Raw genomic sequence first — 17,074 nt, 5'->3', positions numbered from 1 at the left:
TTAGCAGGAAGAGCTCAGTGATTCTTATTGGTTAGATAAAAACAATTGTGCCTACTTAACCCACGGTTTTTGTGAAGAAAGACAGAAGATAATTCACATGAAAGTACTTAGTAAGTGAAAGAGTGTGTGGTACACATGTTAAGTAATTATGAATAACAATAAGTGGATACTTCTTTTAAACATTTAAATATATCATTGACTGGGCCAGCACATCACACAGCTCTGGGAGCACCAAGGTATAAGTATGTTTTCAAAAATTTTCAATCAAGAAGAAATTTCTCTTCTGATACCTTGAAGTGATGTCATATAAAGAAAAGGTCAGGAGCTGTAACTTGGAGAAATCACCTATGTGAATGGCATTTCCTGGAGTTTAACAAAGTAGTCCTGGTCATTGACTTCTGGCAGGAGAAGATGGACATGAGGAAACACACAGGGAAAAAATGTAGAATCATTGCAAATTAATGATCAGTTAGTAATAGAAGTACTACATCCTTGAGATGACAAAGTAGTCGTTAGCTCTACTGATAGATGTAAATGTGCCAACACCTCCATTATTTTACTATTTACTCTCCATAGAATGTTGTGTGCATATATGCTTTTCTTATGGGCTAACTACTTTTATATGGAAAGGTATTAAATATGACTTTTTTACTGGTCAGCATGCATGTGGCCTATTCGATATTAGACTTATTTTACTACATTATGGTCTGCAGAACTTGAAGTTCCAAACATGACTATGCCTTAGAATCACTTGGATTTTTTTGTTAGTTTTAGTGTTGAATTCTTCTCTCCTCTCCAGTAGGCCTAGCATGTGGTCTATGAATCATTATTTTAATAAACTTATTGAATGATACGAATGCAGTTCTCCATTACGTGGGGTTTGGGAATCACTGATCTAGAGCATTATTTTCCAAGATAAGTTCTGTAAAACTGTTTCCTTACAAAGAAGGTCAGACTTTTTGCATATTTTATTACCATCCTCAGAAAGTCCCAATGCATATTATCTTATTAAAAGTTCTTAGCAATGTTACAGTAAAGAACATAAGCACTTTTCAAACTTATTTGATTTTGGAACTCTTATCTTGGGTAACATCTGTTAACATCTTATATGAGTAGTCTGTTTTTAAAGTTGATCTTTAGCATCTTCACAGTACACATACCCTCTGGATTCTCTCTCTCTCTCTAAAAACAACAACAGTATTTATTTGGTTGTGTTGGGTCTTAGTTGCATCGTGCAAGATCTTCATTCCGGCATGCGGGTTCCTCACTGCAGCATGTGGGCCCAATTGCCCTGCATGATATGGGATTTTAGTACCTTGACCAAGGATTGAACCTGAGTCTCCTCTATTGGAAGGCAGATTCTTAACCACCGGACGACCAGGGAAGTCCCAGGAGTGGTGTTTTTTAGAGCCTTCTTTGGGAAATGCTTCTGTAGACGTAAGACCTTACCATTTTTGACTATGTTAGAAATTAACTATGTCATTAATTTTCAGATTTTAGAATAAATCAACATTTTACTGTTTCCTATCTTCTTTTTGATAGGGTCCTCTACTCCATACCTGTCACTTCATAGTTTAGGAAAATGTGGTACAGAAAGATTAAGTGACTAGCTCACTGTCAAAGATCTGGGCAAAGTATTTTGTAGTTGATAGTACCAGACAGAGTTCATTATACCACACTTTCAACTCCAGAGTGGTTTCTTGGGCCTGATGAGTGTTAGAATCACCTGGGAATTTTTACTCCAGTATATATGGTGGAAAACTTTACACATACACTGAAGTAGACAAATCCTGGCACCTTTCCTGTCCTCACTGCTACTGTCCTGTCCTGTCCTGTCCGGCTACTATAGACATCAACTTGTGAAGACCCCTGTTTCATCCACACCCCCACTCACTCCCTGCCACCTCCCCAACTGGTCTATTTTGCAGGAAATCTCAGGCATATTATTTCATTCATGAATATTTAAGCATATATATCTTTAAAAATAGAGGACTCCTTTAAAAAGCCTTTTAATTTGAATTACTTTCAGACTTAGAAAACAGTTCAATGCATAATTCAGAGGATCTCTTATATGCCTTTCATTACTTTATCTAAAGCAAGCATCTTACAAAGCCTTAGCACAATGACAAAACCAGGAAATTCACATTGGTACAACACCATTAACTAAATGGAGATCTTTTTTTTTTTAAACCAGTTTTTCCATTGAAGAAAGACTCCTTTTCGAAAACACAGCCAGAGTGCCATTATCATACTTAAAATATCACCTTCATTCATGCAGTATAGCTGAGATGCTTTTAAGTAACGTGTTGACTTCACTCCAAACCAGTTAGATGAAAACTTTTGAAGGGAGGTGGGTGGCGGGTGAAGGAAGCTGGGCCTCGGTATCGTGAACACGCTCTGGATAATTCTCACGAGTGACCAGGGTTGAGCACCAGTGCTGTGGAGCATTCATTAAAGACAGTTAGACTGAGTTTAAAATTCTGTGTTTGAGGAGCCTTGGAATTCACTTTGAGCCGTCAGTAGTGGCCAGGATTGTTGCCAAGCAGAGACAGCAGGCCCGGTATGAGCAGTGCCTCATTAGCTCTCTTAGGGCCAAGGAGGTGAGCACAGTTTGCAGGTTTTTGTTGGAGACGTGTCATCTCTCTTGGTGCAAACTCCTGAAACACACGTGTCTGTGTGTGCTCACTTCAAACCCCAGGGTTGAAATTAGTCACTTCCAAAGGAATAAAACAGAGGATGTCGTTTTGATCAAACAGCAGCTCACTCATATTATTCCAGATGTTTCCTGGAAGTTGGGTTGCAAGTATAAGGAAGTAACATAATGCTATATGTGTGGAAAAATCAAGGAACTTAATAACCGTGGAGAATGTGTGTTAGTGGAAGTAGAGCCCGGATCAGCCAGAAGCCCTGAAAGCTGCAGCGCTTGGGATCACTTCCGTTTGGCTCAGAGGGAAATGTGGCTGTAACCATTGCTGATTCAGATAGAAGAAAACCAAGAAGTTAGCTGGGCTTTCCTATTGCTAAATTGGGATGATGCTCTTGAATAAAAAGTGGATGGGAATTTGTTTTATCAGAGAGGAGTGGAAGCTAGGGGTATCCTCCTTCACACCAGAGAGTCTTGTCCACTGACCACTAGTTTCCCTCGTAGTTTCCCTGCCCAGCATGGCTGAGCAGCTCTTGTCGACTGACCTAGAGTGAGGGGCTTTAAGGGTGATAGAGAAGCGTAATATGGTCCCTGCTCGCCGAGAGCTTCATTTAGGCAAGGGAACAAAGATACACAGAACAGTAAGATGAAAGATTGGTGCCACCAATGTGGAGCACTCAGTTGTAGTTCAAAACCGAAGGCCTGGGAGAGGTCAAGATCTAATATTCTGGATTGGGTGAGGCGAAAGCCACGTCTTCTAGGAAAACTGGGATTTGGGAAATGAATGGAGAGGGGAGAGCGTTGCCGGCTGTGGGACCAGCTGAGAGTCTCAGAAGAAAATTAACCTCGGGGCTTCAGAGGACAGTGGAGAAACTAAACTTGTTCCAGGAAATCTCTCTGGTAAGAAGCAGATGTCAGAACTGGAAGGACCGGAGAGAGCTTCTGGTCCGAGGCCCTCGTTACGCAGACGCAGAAATTGAAACTATGGAATTCAAAGTGGATGAAGATCGAATGAGTTTTGGGTTTGGTTTTTTTTGCGGGTAGTATATTAGAACAGACTGATGGGTTGAGGGTGAAGAGACAGAAGAGAAGAGATGACGGATAAAGGATACAAGGTGAATTCTGAGTGAGGTCCCTGAGGTAGCAAGAGCCCTGGGGGCATTTGTTTTGAAAGAACGGGGGGGAACTAGGCACGTTTTTAAAAAGAGGGTGCCTGGCACAGACCAGTCATGCCTGAGGAGCCTGTGTATTCTCTGAAGGAGAGGGGAGGCCATCTGTTGAGAGTAACTATTGAGTAGTAAGTAGCACAGTTGTGAGTCCAGGAGTTATTGAGGGCTCAACGGAGGTGGAAGGAACACGGGCCTTGATTTGTCAGCAGTTCTGTGTAGAGGTTCCAAGTGTGAACTCCAGAGCCTCACTGCCCGAGTTCAGACCCTGCCACTGCCTTTAATGAGCTGTGTGACCTCAAGCAAGTTACTTGATTCTTCTTATTTTTAAATTTGGCTGTGCTGAGTTGAGGCATGTCTCTTAGTTGAGACACGTGGTGTCTTTAGTTGTGACATGCAGACTCTCCGTTGTGACAAGTGCATGAGATCTAGTTCCCCGACCAGGGATGGTTTTCCCCTTGCGTTGCGAGTGCAGAATCTTGGCCGCTGGACCACCAGGAAGTCCTGGGACTTGATTCTTTTAAGCCTGTTTCCTCTTCTGTTACATGAGGATAAAAATAGTAGTCCGCCTCAGAAAGGTTCTGGTGAGGGTTAAATGAGTTACTCTGTGTAAAGTATGGGACCATGTCTGCCATATAGTAAACACTGTGGTATTAGCTCTTGTTATTGTTTTGAATAAAAATAATGACTAATAGAAAAAAAAATAACAACAGAAAATAATGACTGAGAGAGAAAAGCCTGACCTTACTGCTCTGGATTGGCCTGTGTGAACTTTCCTGATACCAGTAACAGCCTAAATATTGACTCATCTTCAGTACTATCAACAACTGGAGTATCACAAAGAACTACACAGAGACAAGACTGACCATTTTTAACCCAGGCTGCAAGCCCTGCCTGATTTCCTTCATGCCACAGATACGTGCTGTCTGGAGTTTTTGTGGTTAATTTAACTGTTTATTCTGCTCTGTGAAAAGCAAACTGGTGCCTGGGGAGTGTGGACCACGAGAAATGTGAAGCTGGGCGTGACACGTGAGTGGTCCTCGGCCTTTAAGCTGTGAATGTCTCGCCTCTGATCGTTTCAGTGATTTCTGTTGGTATCTCATCGTTTCTAGTTAAGGAGTAAGGTTGGCAGGCAGACACTTTGAGTTTTAGGTCACATCTTCCATTGAAGTCAAGGTTACTGAAAGGTAAGGAAGAAAGGAACATGCATCCTCCTAACATAAGGGCTTTCCACAGGTGGGGGGTGGGGGACGTGGAGAGGAAGGCCAGTGGCAAAGACCTGGAAGGAAGCCCAAGGAAGATACAGTTGAGACAGCTGAGTGGCTCACAGTCACTGACCTGGATCTTGTTTCTGCCCCACTCTCGTTGCTGTCAGTGAGGGAATGTGTTCACGCTTTAGAATACCTTCTTAGCTGCGCTGACCCACTAGGTTAACTTTGTTACAGTTTCTGTGTGCTTGCTTAAAGGCCTTAAAACTAAATTCATGTGTGTTTCATTAAATTCATGTGTGTTTCATTGTTACCTGTGTTGAAAGCATGCTCTCTTAACATTAATCCAAATGAAGCATTTTTAGATGGACATGTAAGCCACATGATTACTTGGGATTATAGACACCCTCAAATTTCTCTAATTCAGCCCTTTCATGGCACACTGAAAACCAGGGGTCCCCGAGTTTACTGAGCATTTGTCCAAGGTTTTTCTCCTAGTTAATAACTAAGACAATAGAAGATGAATCTTTCTGATTTCCCATCCTCTTTTTTTGCGTTACCTTACTACTTACTTTCCACTTCCACGGAACCTTATCATCGGATTTTTATTCCTTTTTCGTGCTGTAGGCTCTCAACTAGTGTTGGAAGGAGTGAGATCCCGTTCTTGGGCAGGAATTTCTTTCAGTCGACAATACTGTAATGTTTGATACCCAGCTGGAGCCATTTTCCAAGTATTTGACCTGACTTCCTGTACCATGTTTCCTCCCATGGGGCTGGGGGAGAGGCTGACGAAGGTTAAGTGAGTTTCTCACAGTTTGCACAGAGAATCCGTGTCTGAATTGGCGTTAGTATTCACTCTGAGCCCCTTCAGCGAGAAACCTGCTTTGTGTGAGCTGCTGGCCAGGTGAGGCTGTTACCCTTTGCCAGCCACCTTGAACCAATGTCCTCCAAATGACAACACTGTTAGATTCCTGTTGCTGCCTTTAAACATATCCTGGCATTGGTCACTGCTTGCTTGACTTCACATTATAAAATGGGTTTGGCAGCATTGGTTAAAGCTATAAATTTTGACAAGAGCATTGAAATGTTGGGGGTTTTTTTGCTGAAAGGCTGAGGGCGAGGCATTTCTGGAACGTTCTGGGTTTCCTTTCTGTCTGACAAGCTACCCTGGTGTGAATTTCAGGTTGAGCCCTTGGGACAGAGTTGTGCCCCCTTCTTGTCCTTTGGGCAGCCTTTCTCTCCAGTAAGAAACACAGCTGGTCCCCTGTGTGGCAGGAAATCCAGCTAAGGGATTGGGCACATTCTAGTGTATCTGGCTGTAAGGGACGCCGTACAGCACTTCCTCAGACCTGGCCCCTCACTTCCTCTGCACCAGCACTGGCCTGCCAAAAGGCAGAAATCCTGGACGAAGGCCCAATCGAGTTTATTACTCGCCTGTTGGAAATGTGGGCCTGTGTGTTTTGGCGAGGCCTGAGCAAAACCCAATTATGCGACTGCTTTGAGATTCCCCTCCATTCAGGCTCTGGATACTGATGTGAAGCACGTGTGAGCAGCAGCCCGGTTTGCCTCCAGGTCACCTGCCGTAGTCATGCCCCTGGACAGCCGGCTCGGCCAGCTTTCCTAGTACAGGCCTCACGGGCCAGGCGCTGGAGCCCCACTCCGCTCTGTCCCCCAGCTCGTTTTCCAGCCTGAGAGGATGGGTGATGTTGGAGGCCCCTCAGCCACCTCTCTTGTGAGGAAAGCCAGAGGAACTGCAGTCTGTAAGCCAGCAGGTGAGCAGTATTCCAGGCACATGGTAACAGAACTGGAGTAGGACCAGGGAAAGACAGTCCCTGTCCTGTGTCTCTTTAATGAAGAAAAATAAGGAAGTGTAACACATTATTGGCCAGAGATGTATAAATAGGTCTTTTGTTACCCAAATATTACTGACTGGAGACTTTCAGTCTTCACTTGCAAAATAAATCACCAGCCACAGGCATTAGCTGCTGCAGAAATCTCCCAATCAATGTGTGTTAATACATTTGAATGTTGCTGCGATGCTCAGCACATGCCTGGCACATAGTAGACATTTAATAAATGCTTGTTAAATGAACAAGTTAATATATTCTTCACGTGTCAATGTCTTTGTCATAGTGACTGATAAGCTTTCTTATTCTATTACAGAATATAAAGGTTATGAGAGTTCTGTTAGGTAAATGTCCTGATGGCTCAGTGGGGAAAGAATCCGCCTGCCAATGCAGGAGACACGGGAGATGTGATCTGGGTCAGGAAGATCCCCTGGAGGAGGGAGTGGCAGCCTACTCCAGTATTCTTGCCTGGAGAATCCCATGGAGAGACGAGCCTGGAAGGCTACAGTCCAAAGGGTCACAAAGAGACGGACACGACTGAGCGATTAAGCACACAGCACACACATTAGGTAAATGTAGGCTAGACTGCAGCTATAAATAGACTGAAGAATGTGTAATGGCTCAAATGCCGCTGAAATTTATTTCTTGCTTATATTCAGGGAAGATGTTTCTGATTAGCAGGTGACTCCTCCATTGAGTTAGGAATTCAAGGCTCCTCCCATTTTATGGCCCTGCCATATCCAAGGCCACATTGCTGATAGCATTCCAGTTGGCAGGAGGGGAAAACAGTAGAGTAGCACAGATGTGAGGTTCTCCTGGATCAGACCTATAAATGTTGCAGGTCACTTTGGCTGGAACTCAGTCACATGGCCACAGCTAACTCCAGAGGAAGCTGGGAAATGTAGTCTGTTGTGTGCCCGGGGTGGTTTGGGGCTACATTTTGAACATCTCATTTTTTTTTCTTCTTTTTTCAATTTTTTCTAGTATTTTTTTTTTTTTTTTGGTAACTTTATTTATTTTTGACTGTGCTAGGTCTTTGTTGCTGTGTGAGCTTTTCTCTAGTTGCAGTGAGCGGGGGCTACTCTTTGCAGTGTGCGGGCTTCTCAATGCAGTGGCTTCTCTTGTTCCAGAGTACGGGCTCTAGAGTGCTCGGGCTTGAGTAGCTGCAGTTCCTGGGCTCTGGAGCATAGGCTTAATAGTTGTGGTGCATGGGCTTAGTTGCTCTGTGGCATGTGGGATCTTCCCAGACCAGGGATTGAACCCATGTCTCGTGCATTGGCAGGTGGGTTCTTTACCATTGAGCTACCAGGGAAGCCCCTCTGTGCCATCTTTGAACTTATAATTCTAAAATGCATCTTCATTCTAACTTTGAGATTCACAGGGGTTGGTGCAAGGCCCCGAGGTCCCAAGTAAATTTCACTTGATTTAGGTCCTTCTGTCAGTGAAAATTAAGTGATATTAAGCAAACAGTTAAATCATTAATATTAAGTGGAAAAAATTCATACACATTATATAGTTAATAGAATTTCAGATATGTTAAATCTCTTTTTTAAAAAGATTAGAAGGAAATGTGACAGTTAGCCATGGTTGCTAACTTTAGTGATGAGAAGACCAGTGTTTGCTTTTAGCCTGGTTTATTCTGTTTTCCTTTTTAACGAATCTCTATCTTGAACGTGCATTTTTTTTTTCCCCCCAACTTGGAGTAATTCTTTTCTCTTTTTCTCATTTATATGAGCCTAATTAGGGTTCTGTCTCTTTGGCTGCCGCTTGACTCACTGAGATAAGAATATGCTTTTCAGAACGTTCTATGCATGTACCTCTACATGTTCGCTTCATTTCTGAACTCATTCAGCTCAGGGCCAGGCTCTGCTCCAGGTGGTAAGGATGTATTGCTGAACAAAAGAGACAGACTCCCTTCCTCATAGACCTTAACGTTCCGTTGAGGAAACAGATAATAAACAAGATGAAAAAAGTAGTTTTACATATCACATGTAAGAAAAATGCCAAGAATCAAAACAGAAAGCAAGAAAAAGGATTTGAAGTGTCAGTGGGGTGTAAATTTTAGGTAGGGTAGGCCCAGAAAGTCTTATTAGAAAAGAAACATTTATATAGCGACCTCTTGGCTAGGACAGAGCAAGCCAGGAGGACTCTTCCTCACAACTGTCTACACCTAAAAGTTATAAAAAATGTTTCGACCAATGACAGTCACAGTACCTAAGTCTATCCACTATTAACAGTGTGTTCATTATCACACTTGTTGGGATGTCCTGAACCAGAGACTCATTTGCTGTCTCTGTTGTTTCTTGAGAGGACACTTCCAGAGCCAAACTCCTTTGAAAAACATCTGTCATTCTTTCAGGTCTCAAGGATTCCCAAAGATTTTCTCGACGAAGTGTCCTTAGAGCTTGAGGCAACAGTTAGCTTTTTTCTGCCCTTGTTGACAGACTGTATTTTGGTATTGTGAGATTTTTATATTTTTTAATTTATTTTTTAAAATGCTCCATCATTTTATTTTCATTTGGCCTCGCCATGTGGCATTTGGGATCTTAGTTCCCCGACCAGGGATCGAACCCATGTGTCCTGTAGTGGGAGTGCAGAGTCTTAACCACTGGACTACCAGGGTAATCCCGGTATCATGAGATTTTAGATGCCGTCCTGGCCTCACTCCCCAGGGCTCATTCTGCACATGAGTAGAGATCTTGACACTTGTCCAGGGACGTATCCAACCATTGCTAGAACTGCTCTTGCAGCAAATTAAGGCGACAGCCAACTTGCATTCTAGAGCAAATGGGACAGTGAAGATGCAAGCTCTCTGCAGTACTCTAAGGAGCTGTGTAAATGAAAGGATTCTTTTAGTGAGTAAAAGTCATTTCTTTAAAATGCAGCAAGACCACCAGTGGGGTTCTTGCAGGATGTTACTGTAGAAGAATGAGCGTTAATGGCACAATTAAAATAGCGTGTAGTAGGGATTTCTTCCTGGATCCTAGCACAAAGTCAAAGTGAAAGTGAAAGTCATTTAGTTGTGTTCGACTCTTTGCAACCCCATGGACTATATGGTCTGGAATTCTCTAGGCCAGAATACTGGAGTAGGTAGCCTTCCCCTTCTCCAGGGGATCTTCCCAACCTAGAGATCGAACCCAGGTCTCCTGCATTGCAGGTGGATTCTTTACCAACTGCGCTATCAGGGAAGCATCCTAGCACACCTCAGCTGTTTTCTTTTTTTTTAATTTTTTATCAAAATAGAGTTGATTACAACATTGTAGTAATTTCAAGTATACAGCAGAGTGATTCATTTATACATACATGTACATACATATATATATATATTCTTTTTCCGATTCTTTTCCCTAATAGGTTATTACAAAATACTGAGTGTAGACCCCAGTGTTGTACAGTAGGTATATCTATTTTATATATTGTAGTGTGTATATTTAATCTTTCTTGTCTGACTTCACTTAGTTTGATAACCTCTAGGTCCATCTATGTTGCTGCAAATGGCATTATTTCAGTCTTTTATCAACCATTTTCTCTTTCACCCTTGCTGAGACCAAGACTCCATGTCACCACATACCTGCCTTTCCGTCTTGTAATTGTCACATTTGTGTGCCACAGAATCCACTCGCTTCAAGTGTTCCTCTGACCTCCACTCACTCCATGCCCTCTGTGTGCTCCCTTCTGCTGGACTTTGCCCCCATTTCTGCCCGGTGCATCTTCATCCTCCTCCAGATATGTCAACAGCCTGTCTAAAAACATTCCTGCTCTGCCCGGTCAAGGGGTCTCTGCCTCATTTCTCCCCTTGTGCCGAGGAAGTGTTCACTGCATGAGTCTGTGTAGGGGAGTCGAGGTGTCAATGACATGGGCCTCCGGACTCTGTGTCAGGCCCTCAGATGTCAGGAGAGGTCACTTGGCACAGTGTTTAAGAGCACAGACTCTGGTGTCACTTGAGGTCGACCAGATGGTTATGTTAGTATAAACTTGATTGTCAGCATCATCACTGTCTTATCTTAGGTATCTGGTTCTTTCCTCAAGCATAGTAGCATAGAGGATGTTAGGTGTAAAATATTTACCTGCACACTACCTCCAAAGTCTGTTCTCTAAGTCAGAGAAAGGGTTATATTCATGTCCAATTTGCATAAGTGAGAGGATTATAGAGCACATTATTAACCCAGTTTTACATTGGTTGGTTGCTTAGCTCAGGTTTTAAAATATTGAATGTGTTGCTTAGATCGTACAAGCTTACTTTTATTTCCCTATAATCCTGGACATTGGGAAGGGGAGTCCAGGTTACTGTGTCCAGGTTACACACAGTAACCTGGCTAGTGGCCAGATTTTCTTCACATCCACCCACTTCCATCTATTAGCAAGGCTCTCTTCTCCTGACTTCCCTGGTGGCTCAGATGGTAAAGCATCTACCTATAATGCGGGAAACTCGGGTTCAATCCCTGGGTCAGGAAGATCTCCTGGAGAAGGAAACGGCAACCCACTCTAGTATTCTTGCCTGCAGAATCCCATGGACGGAGGAGCCTGGTAGGCTACAGTCCATGGGGTCGCAAAGAGTCGGACACGACTGAGCGACTTCACTTCTTCTTCTTCACTTCTCTTCTCCTAATGTGGGAGTAAGAATAGTAATAATAAGACCACTGTCATTTCTTTTACATGTTTACCATATGCCAGGTCTAGAGCAGGCATTTGATGTACCTTGTCATAGACTTCTGACAGATACAAACCAGGGTTCAGAGACCTGAAAGGCAAACCATTCAAGGGCATGTGGTTGTTAAATGGTGGAGCCGGACACTCAAATCCAAATCTGAAACCCACGTGGAAGACTCCAGAGCCCTTGCTTTTTCTACTGTCTTTTTCTGTTTCTTTTTAAAAAAAATTTTTTTATGGACCATTTTTAAAGTCTTTTATTTGTTACACTATTGCTTCTGTCTGATATTGTTGTTTTTTGACTGCTAGGCAAGTAGAATCTTAGCTCCCCGATCAGGGGTTGAACCCACACCCCCTGCATTGGAAAATGAAGTCTTAACTACTGGACCGCCAGGGAAGTCCCTCTCTTTACTTCTTTATCCAAAGGCTTTTTACTCCCCAACTCCTCTCCTTGATCACAATTAATGCTCTCTTTCCCTGATCCCATATTCCTTTCTAGTATTCTCTCTGTGGTTTCACAGCACACTTTTTTATTTCAAATGCAGTCCTTTTGGGATGCAGCCACACTTAAGAAAATAACCCTGAAGACCCCACATATCCATCTCGAAGGTGCCAGCTCTGCCGATTTAAGGCTAACTTTTCCATACGCTTGATCAGTCACTTTTTTGAGAAAGGGGTTTTTACCAGTATCTCAGAGGACTGTGGTGGAATTGAAGGTGGACAGAGGGACACCATCTGGGAAGCTGGACAGTGGTTTCATGCTGCCCCCTCTCCCACTCAGGAGGGCTGCAGAAAGTGGGGCTTTAATGAGAGAGAAAGCAGAACAGAGACTTCCCAGGGAGGCAGATCTTCTGGGGCAGCGGTCCCCAACCTTTTTGGCATCAGGGACTGCTTTTGTGGAAGACAATTTTTTCATGGACCGGGGTGGGGCAGGGGAGAGTGAGATGGTTTCAGGATGATTCAAGTTCATTATGTTTATTATGCCACCGCTGATCTGATAGGAGGTGGAGCTCAGGCAGTAATGTGAGTGATGGGGAGCGGCTGTTAATACAGATGAAGCTTTGCTGTCTTGCCCACCTGCCCACTGCTCACCTCCTGCTCTGAGGCCCTGTTCCTAACAGGCCATGGACCAATACCGTTCTGGGGCCCAGGGGTTGGGGACCCCTGTTCTAGAATGTTTATGGGCCCTGAACTAGTATCTTTTGTAGAGTGCAGGACAAGTCTCCCAGGGGGAGGGAAGAGTGGAGTTTCTGCCCTTGAGCTTTGATTTTGACCCTAATCTGTTTCTCTTCCTTTTTGGCTGCCTTTCGGTGTCACTCTCTAGCCCATTTTCAGGGCAGGGCAGCGGGGTGCGGGGTGACCCGCCTGCAGTTGATGTATTAACCTTTGAGACCCACTTAAAGGTTTTGAGGTTTCTTCCCTCCCATCCTGCCTGGACATAACGCCTCCAAGGGTAAGAAGGCACATGGGAAGTTAGACGAGTCATAAAATCATTACTGGGGCAAAGTGATGCAATTATTCCTGAGATCCTGGTGTCTTTTCATTCTCTTAAAGACCCAAATAGAATGGGTTCCTTTGCTGAGACATTTAGATACATTGTTTGAACAAAGGAAGCAGGGTCACTGTGAAATGTCCATTATGTGGTAATCGATGCCATTCAGCCTGTGGTGTAATTAATGAAAACACTGGCGACAGTCTGCCCATTGTTTGTCCCTTGTGCAACAGGAAATGGCCGACTACTCGGGAGCAGGAGGAGGCTTATGTAATTCCAGAAGGGCACAGAAACTGCACACCACTGTGAATGATACCCTCCTTCCTAGCTGCAGGTCGAGGCCACCTGAGCAGGTTCCTGTTCCTAATGGACATGGAGACGCTTGACTGATTGGACCCTGTCATTTGATTTTGACATCAATTCACGATAGGCTTTTATTTTCCTTTTGGCCAGAAATGGTGTCTTGAGAAACTTTATGTATGTATTTTTTTATGATCGAAGTATAGACCAAGCACGCACATCATCATAGTTGGTTTGCGGTCTTGTGTTAATCTCTGCTCTGCAGCAGAGTGATTCATTTATACACATATACTCTTTTTCTGTATTCTTATCCATCATGGTTTATGCCAGGATATTAAATATAGCCCCCAGTGCTATACAGTAGCACCATGTTGCTTATCCATCCTGTATGTACCAGTTTGCATATGCTAACCCCAAACTCCCAATCCATCCCTCCCCTTCCCCTCCTCCCCTCCTGGCCACCGAAGTCTGTCCTCTGTGTCTGTGAGTCTGGAAAACTTCTGTTTTAGGTCACAGTTGTGACACACACTGACAGTCCGTTTGACCAGGTACAGCTCACTGTGGAAAAGCTGGTGGTAGTGTGGTGGGGTGGCCCTTCGATCAGATCTGGAGTCCAGCCCTGGCGCTGGCAGTCCCTGCCGTGTGGACTGACCCTCTCCGGGGTGGCCTCCTTCTATAAAGTGAGGAGGAGTGGGACAAAATGATCTCTGAGGCCCCCTGCTGTGCTAAACCACCATGTTCTGAGCCCCCTCCGTGAAGTCAAGGATTGTGAAATTCTTGTATAAGTGAAATGTCAGAGTACAGAATGTATAAACAGACTTTGCCAGAGAAAATGTCACTCAAGTTATCTGCTAATAAATAGTGTATTCCCTTTGGTCTCCTCTTGGTTTTTGTTTTGTGAATGTTCGTGTTATGTCTGGCAGCTTGTTCTCCTTATTATTAAAAAGGAAATGATGCTTAAATTAGAAACAAAAGTGTCCTTTCGCTCTACTGGAAAACGGTGAAAACTGCCATATTAATGCATCTGTCAAAAAGGTCCCAAACTCATGGCCCAACATGGTATATATTTCATTGAAGTGAATCGATATTTGAATTAATGGTCTCTGAAGAAAAGATAGGGGGAGATTAGGCTAAAAAGCATAGGTTTGAATTCTGACTTCACTGCTAGTATGAGCTGTGTGACCCTGGACACATTTTATGATCTCTGACCCCTGATTCTGCAGCTCTAGTAGAAGAGTATTTTCCCTATAGGCCTCTTGTGAGAAATAAAGATAATGTATCTGTGGTACATAGTACAGTGCCTGACATTTAATTGACACTCACCCAGGTGGTGCTAGTGGTAAAGAACCCACCTGCCACTGAAGGAGACTTAAAAGACGTGAGTTAGATCCCTGGGTTTGGAAGATCCCCTGGAGGAGGCATGGCAACCCACTCCAGTATTCTTTCCTGGAGAATCCCCATGGACAGAGGAGCCTAGGGGGGCTACAGTCCATGGGGTCGCAAAGAGTTGGACACGACTGAAGCGACTGAGCATGCATGCACAGTGGATAGTAGTTGTAACTGTTAAACATTATTTTATTTTAAAAAATACTTTTATTTATTTGGCGGCATCAGGTCTTAGTTGCGTCATGTGGGATCTTTCATTGCGGTGCATGGATTCTCTAGTTGTGGTGCTCGGACTCCATAGTTGCGGTGTGTAGGCTTAGCAGCTCTGCAGCATGTGGAATCTTAGTTCCCTGACCAGGGATCGAACCCATGTTCCCTGCACTGCAAGGCGGATTCCTCAACACTGGACCACCCGGGAAGTCCCCGTTATATATGATTTTATTACATTCATTAAAATATCTAGAGAATTACTAAATTATATATTGTGTTCTACCTTCGTAGTTATCCTAATATGATGTACAAGATAACTAAAAGAAACAGTCCAACTAATATGGATTTCAGTTTCTGTTTTCAGTAGATCTTGTAGACTGAGATTTGCCAAGGAAGGATTTCCCTACTGTCCTACTTACAGATCAAAGGTGTGATATGAGAATGAGTGGCAAGAGTTTACTCTTATAAGCTGTCACCGTAAATGATTGCCTTTGAAAACAGTCACTTCAAAACATCCAGTGTGTGGTAATTGATGTCATAGAGCCTGTGGTGTAATTGATGAAAACATCTGCCTGTCCTCTGTCCATTGTGCAAGAGGGCGGCACCGCGGAGAAGATTCCCACAGAGCTCCCGGTCCTCTTTGGGGATGGTCGTCTGGAGAAGGGTCAGAAGCCAGAAACCACAGAGCTGACTCAGAAGAGTTTTTGTTGCAACCTAGGAAACCCTCACCTTTATAATCTGTCTGAATCCCCATGGGAATGGATGGATGATGGTGGGCTAGAATGGGCCAAACTTTGGTTGATGGCAAGGGGCAGTCCACTGTCTGGAGCAGAGACAGCTGATCATATGGGTCACGGGCAAAATCAGGAGGTAACAGATGTGTGAAAGTTCGAGCAACGAAGCCACAGCATCAGGTTCTTAGAGCTGAAGAAAGACCTCCGGAAGATGCTTCCAGTCAGAATGACGTTAGGAAGGTGGCCATTATGGGGTCAGTGCAGGAACAAGTCAGGAACGCGACTTCCCTGGTGGCTCGGTGGTTAGAGACTCGGCACTGCCACTGTGGGGGATGTAGGTCCCACCCCTCGTTGGGGAACTGAGATCCTGCATGCCATGTGGCATGGCTAAATAATAAAACAAAAAAAAATTTTAAAAAGAACAAATCCTAAATGAAATCAGTCCTGGATATTCATTGAAAGGACTGATGCTGAAACTCCAATACTTTGGCCACCTGATGTGAAGAACTGACTCATTGGAAAAGATCCTGATGCTAGGAAAGATTTAAGGCAGGAGGAGAAGGAGACTACAGAGGATGAGATGGTTGGAGGGCATCACCGACCCAATGGATATGAGTTTGAGCAAACTCTGGGAGTTGGTGATGGACAGAGAAGCCTGGCGTGCTGCGGTCCATGGGGTCGCAAAGAGTCAGACACGACTGAGCGACTGGACTGAACTGAAGGAAGGTTCCAGGCAATGATTAAGAACTTGAGTTTGAGGTACCTGTCGTTGTTTTATAGGATACACTTCAGTGGTTTTTGGTGTATTCACAAACTTGTGCAGCCAATATCACTATCTAGTTCCAGAATATTTCATCAGACAAGCACTGTATAAATTAGCCATCACTCCCCACTCCCCATCCTCCCACCCCTGGCAACCACTAATCTCCTTTCTGTCTCTGTGAGTTGCCTCTTCTGGGCATTTCGCATACATGGAATCATATGATGTGGCCTGTTGTGCCCAGCTTTTTCACTTAGCATAGTGTTTTCAGAGTTCATCCATGGTGTGGCTTATATCAGTAGTGGTTCCCTTTTTATGGGTGAGCACTATTCTGTTGTATGGATATGTCACAATTTGGTTTATACATTTCCCAGTTGATGGGAATTTTCTTTGTTACTGCCTTGTGACTATTATGAAATAATGTTGTCATGAACATCTGCTTGCAGGTTTTTCTGTGAATAGCCGTTTCAGTCCTCTTGAGTATATGTATCAAAGAGTAAAATTGCTGGGTCATGTGGTACTTAATGGTCACCCTGTATTTAATTCTTGGAGAGACTGAAGTGTGCTGTACCATTCACATTCCCACCAGCTGTGCATGAGGATTCCAGTTTCTTCGCGTCCTCACCGGCACTTACTGCCTAGCTTTTTATTTCAGCCATCCTAGTGAGTGTCCAGTG

General features: G+C 43.8%; 1 protein-coding gene across 12 annotated transcripts in view; it reads left to right on the top strand.

The window, feature by feature from the left end:
- BORCS5 (BLOC-1 related complex subunit 5) overlaps window positions 1–17,074 on the top strand; it is a 100,297-nt gene that overhangs the window by 72,133 nt on the left and 11,090 nt on the right. The gene's annotated exons all lie outside the window — the stretch shown is intronic.

Source organism: Giraffa tippelskirchi, chromosome 4 (genome assembly GCF_054371585.1).
Source record: "Giraffa tippelskirchi isolate mGirTip1 chromosome 4, T2T-mGirTip1v1.2.pri, whole genome shotgun sequence".
NCBI classification, from domain to species: Eukaryota; Metazoa; Chordata; class Mammalia; order Artiodactyla; family Giraffidae; genus Giraffa; species Giraffa tippelskirchi.
Note: the sequence above shows the minus strand (reverse complement) of the source record. Positions and strands in the feature narration are given on the sequence as shown.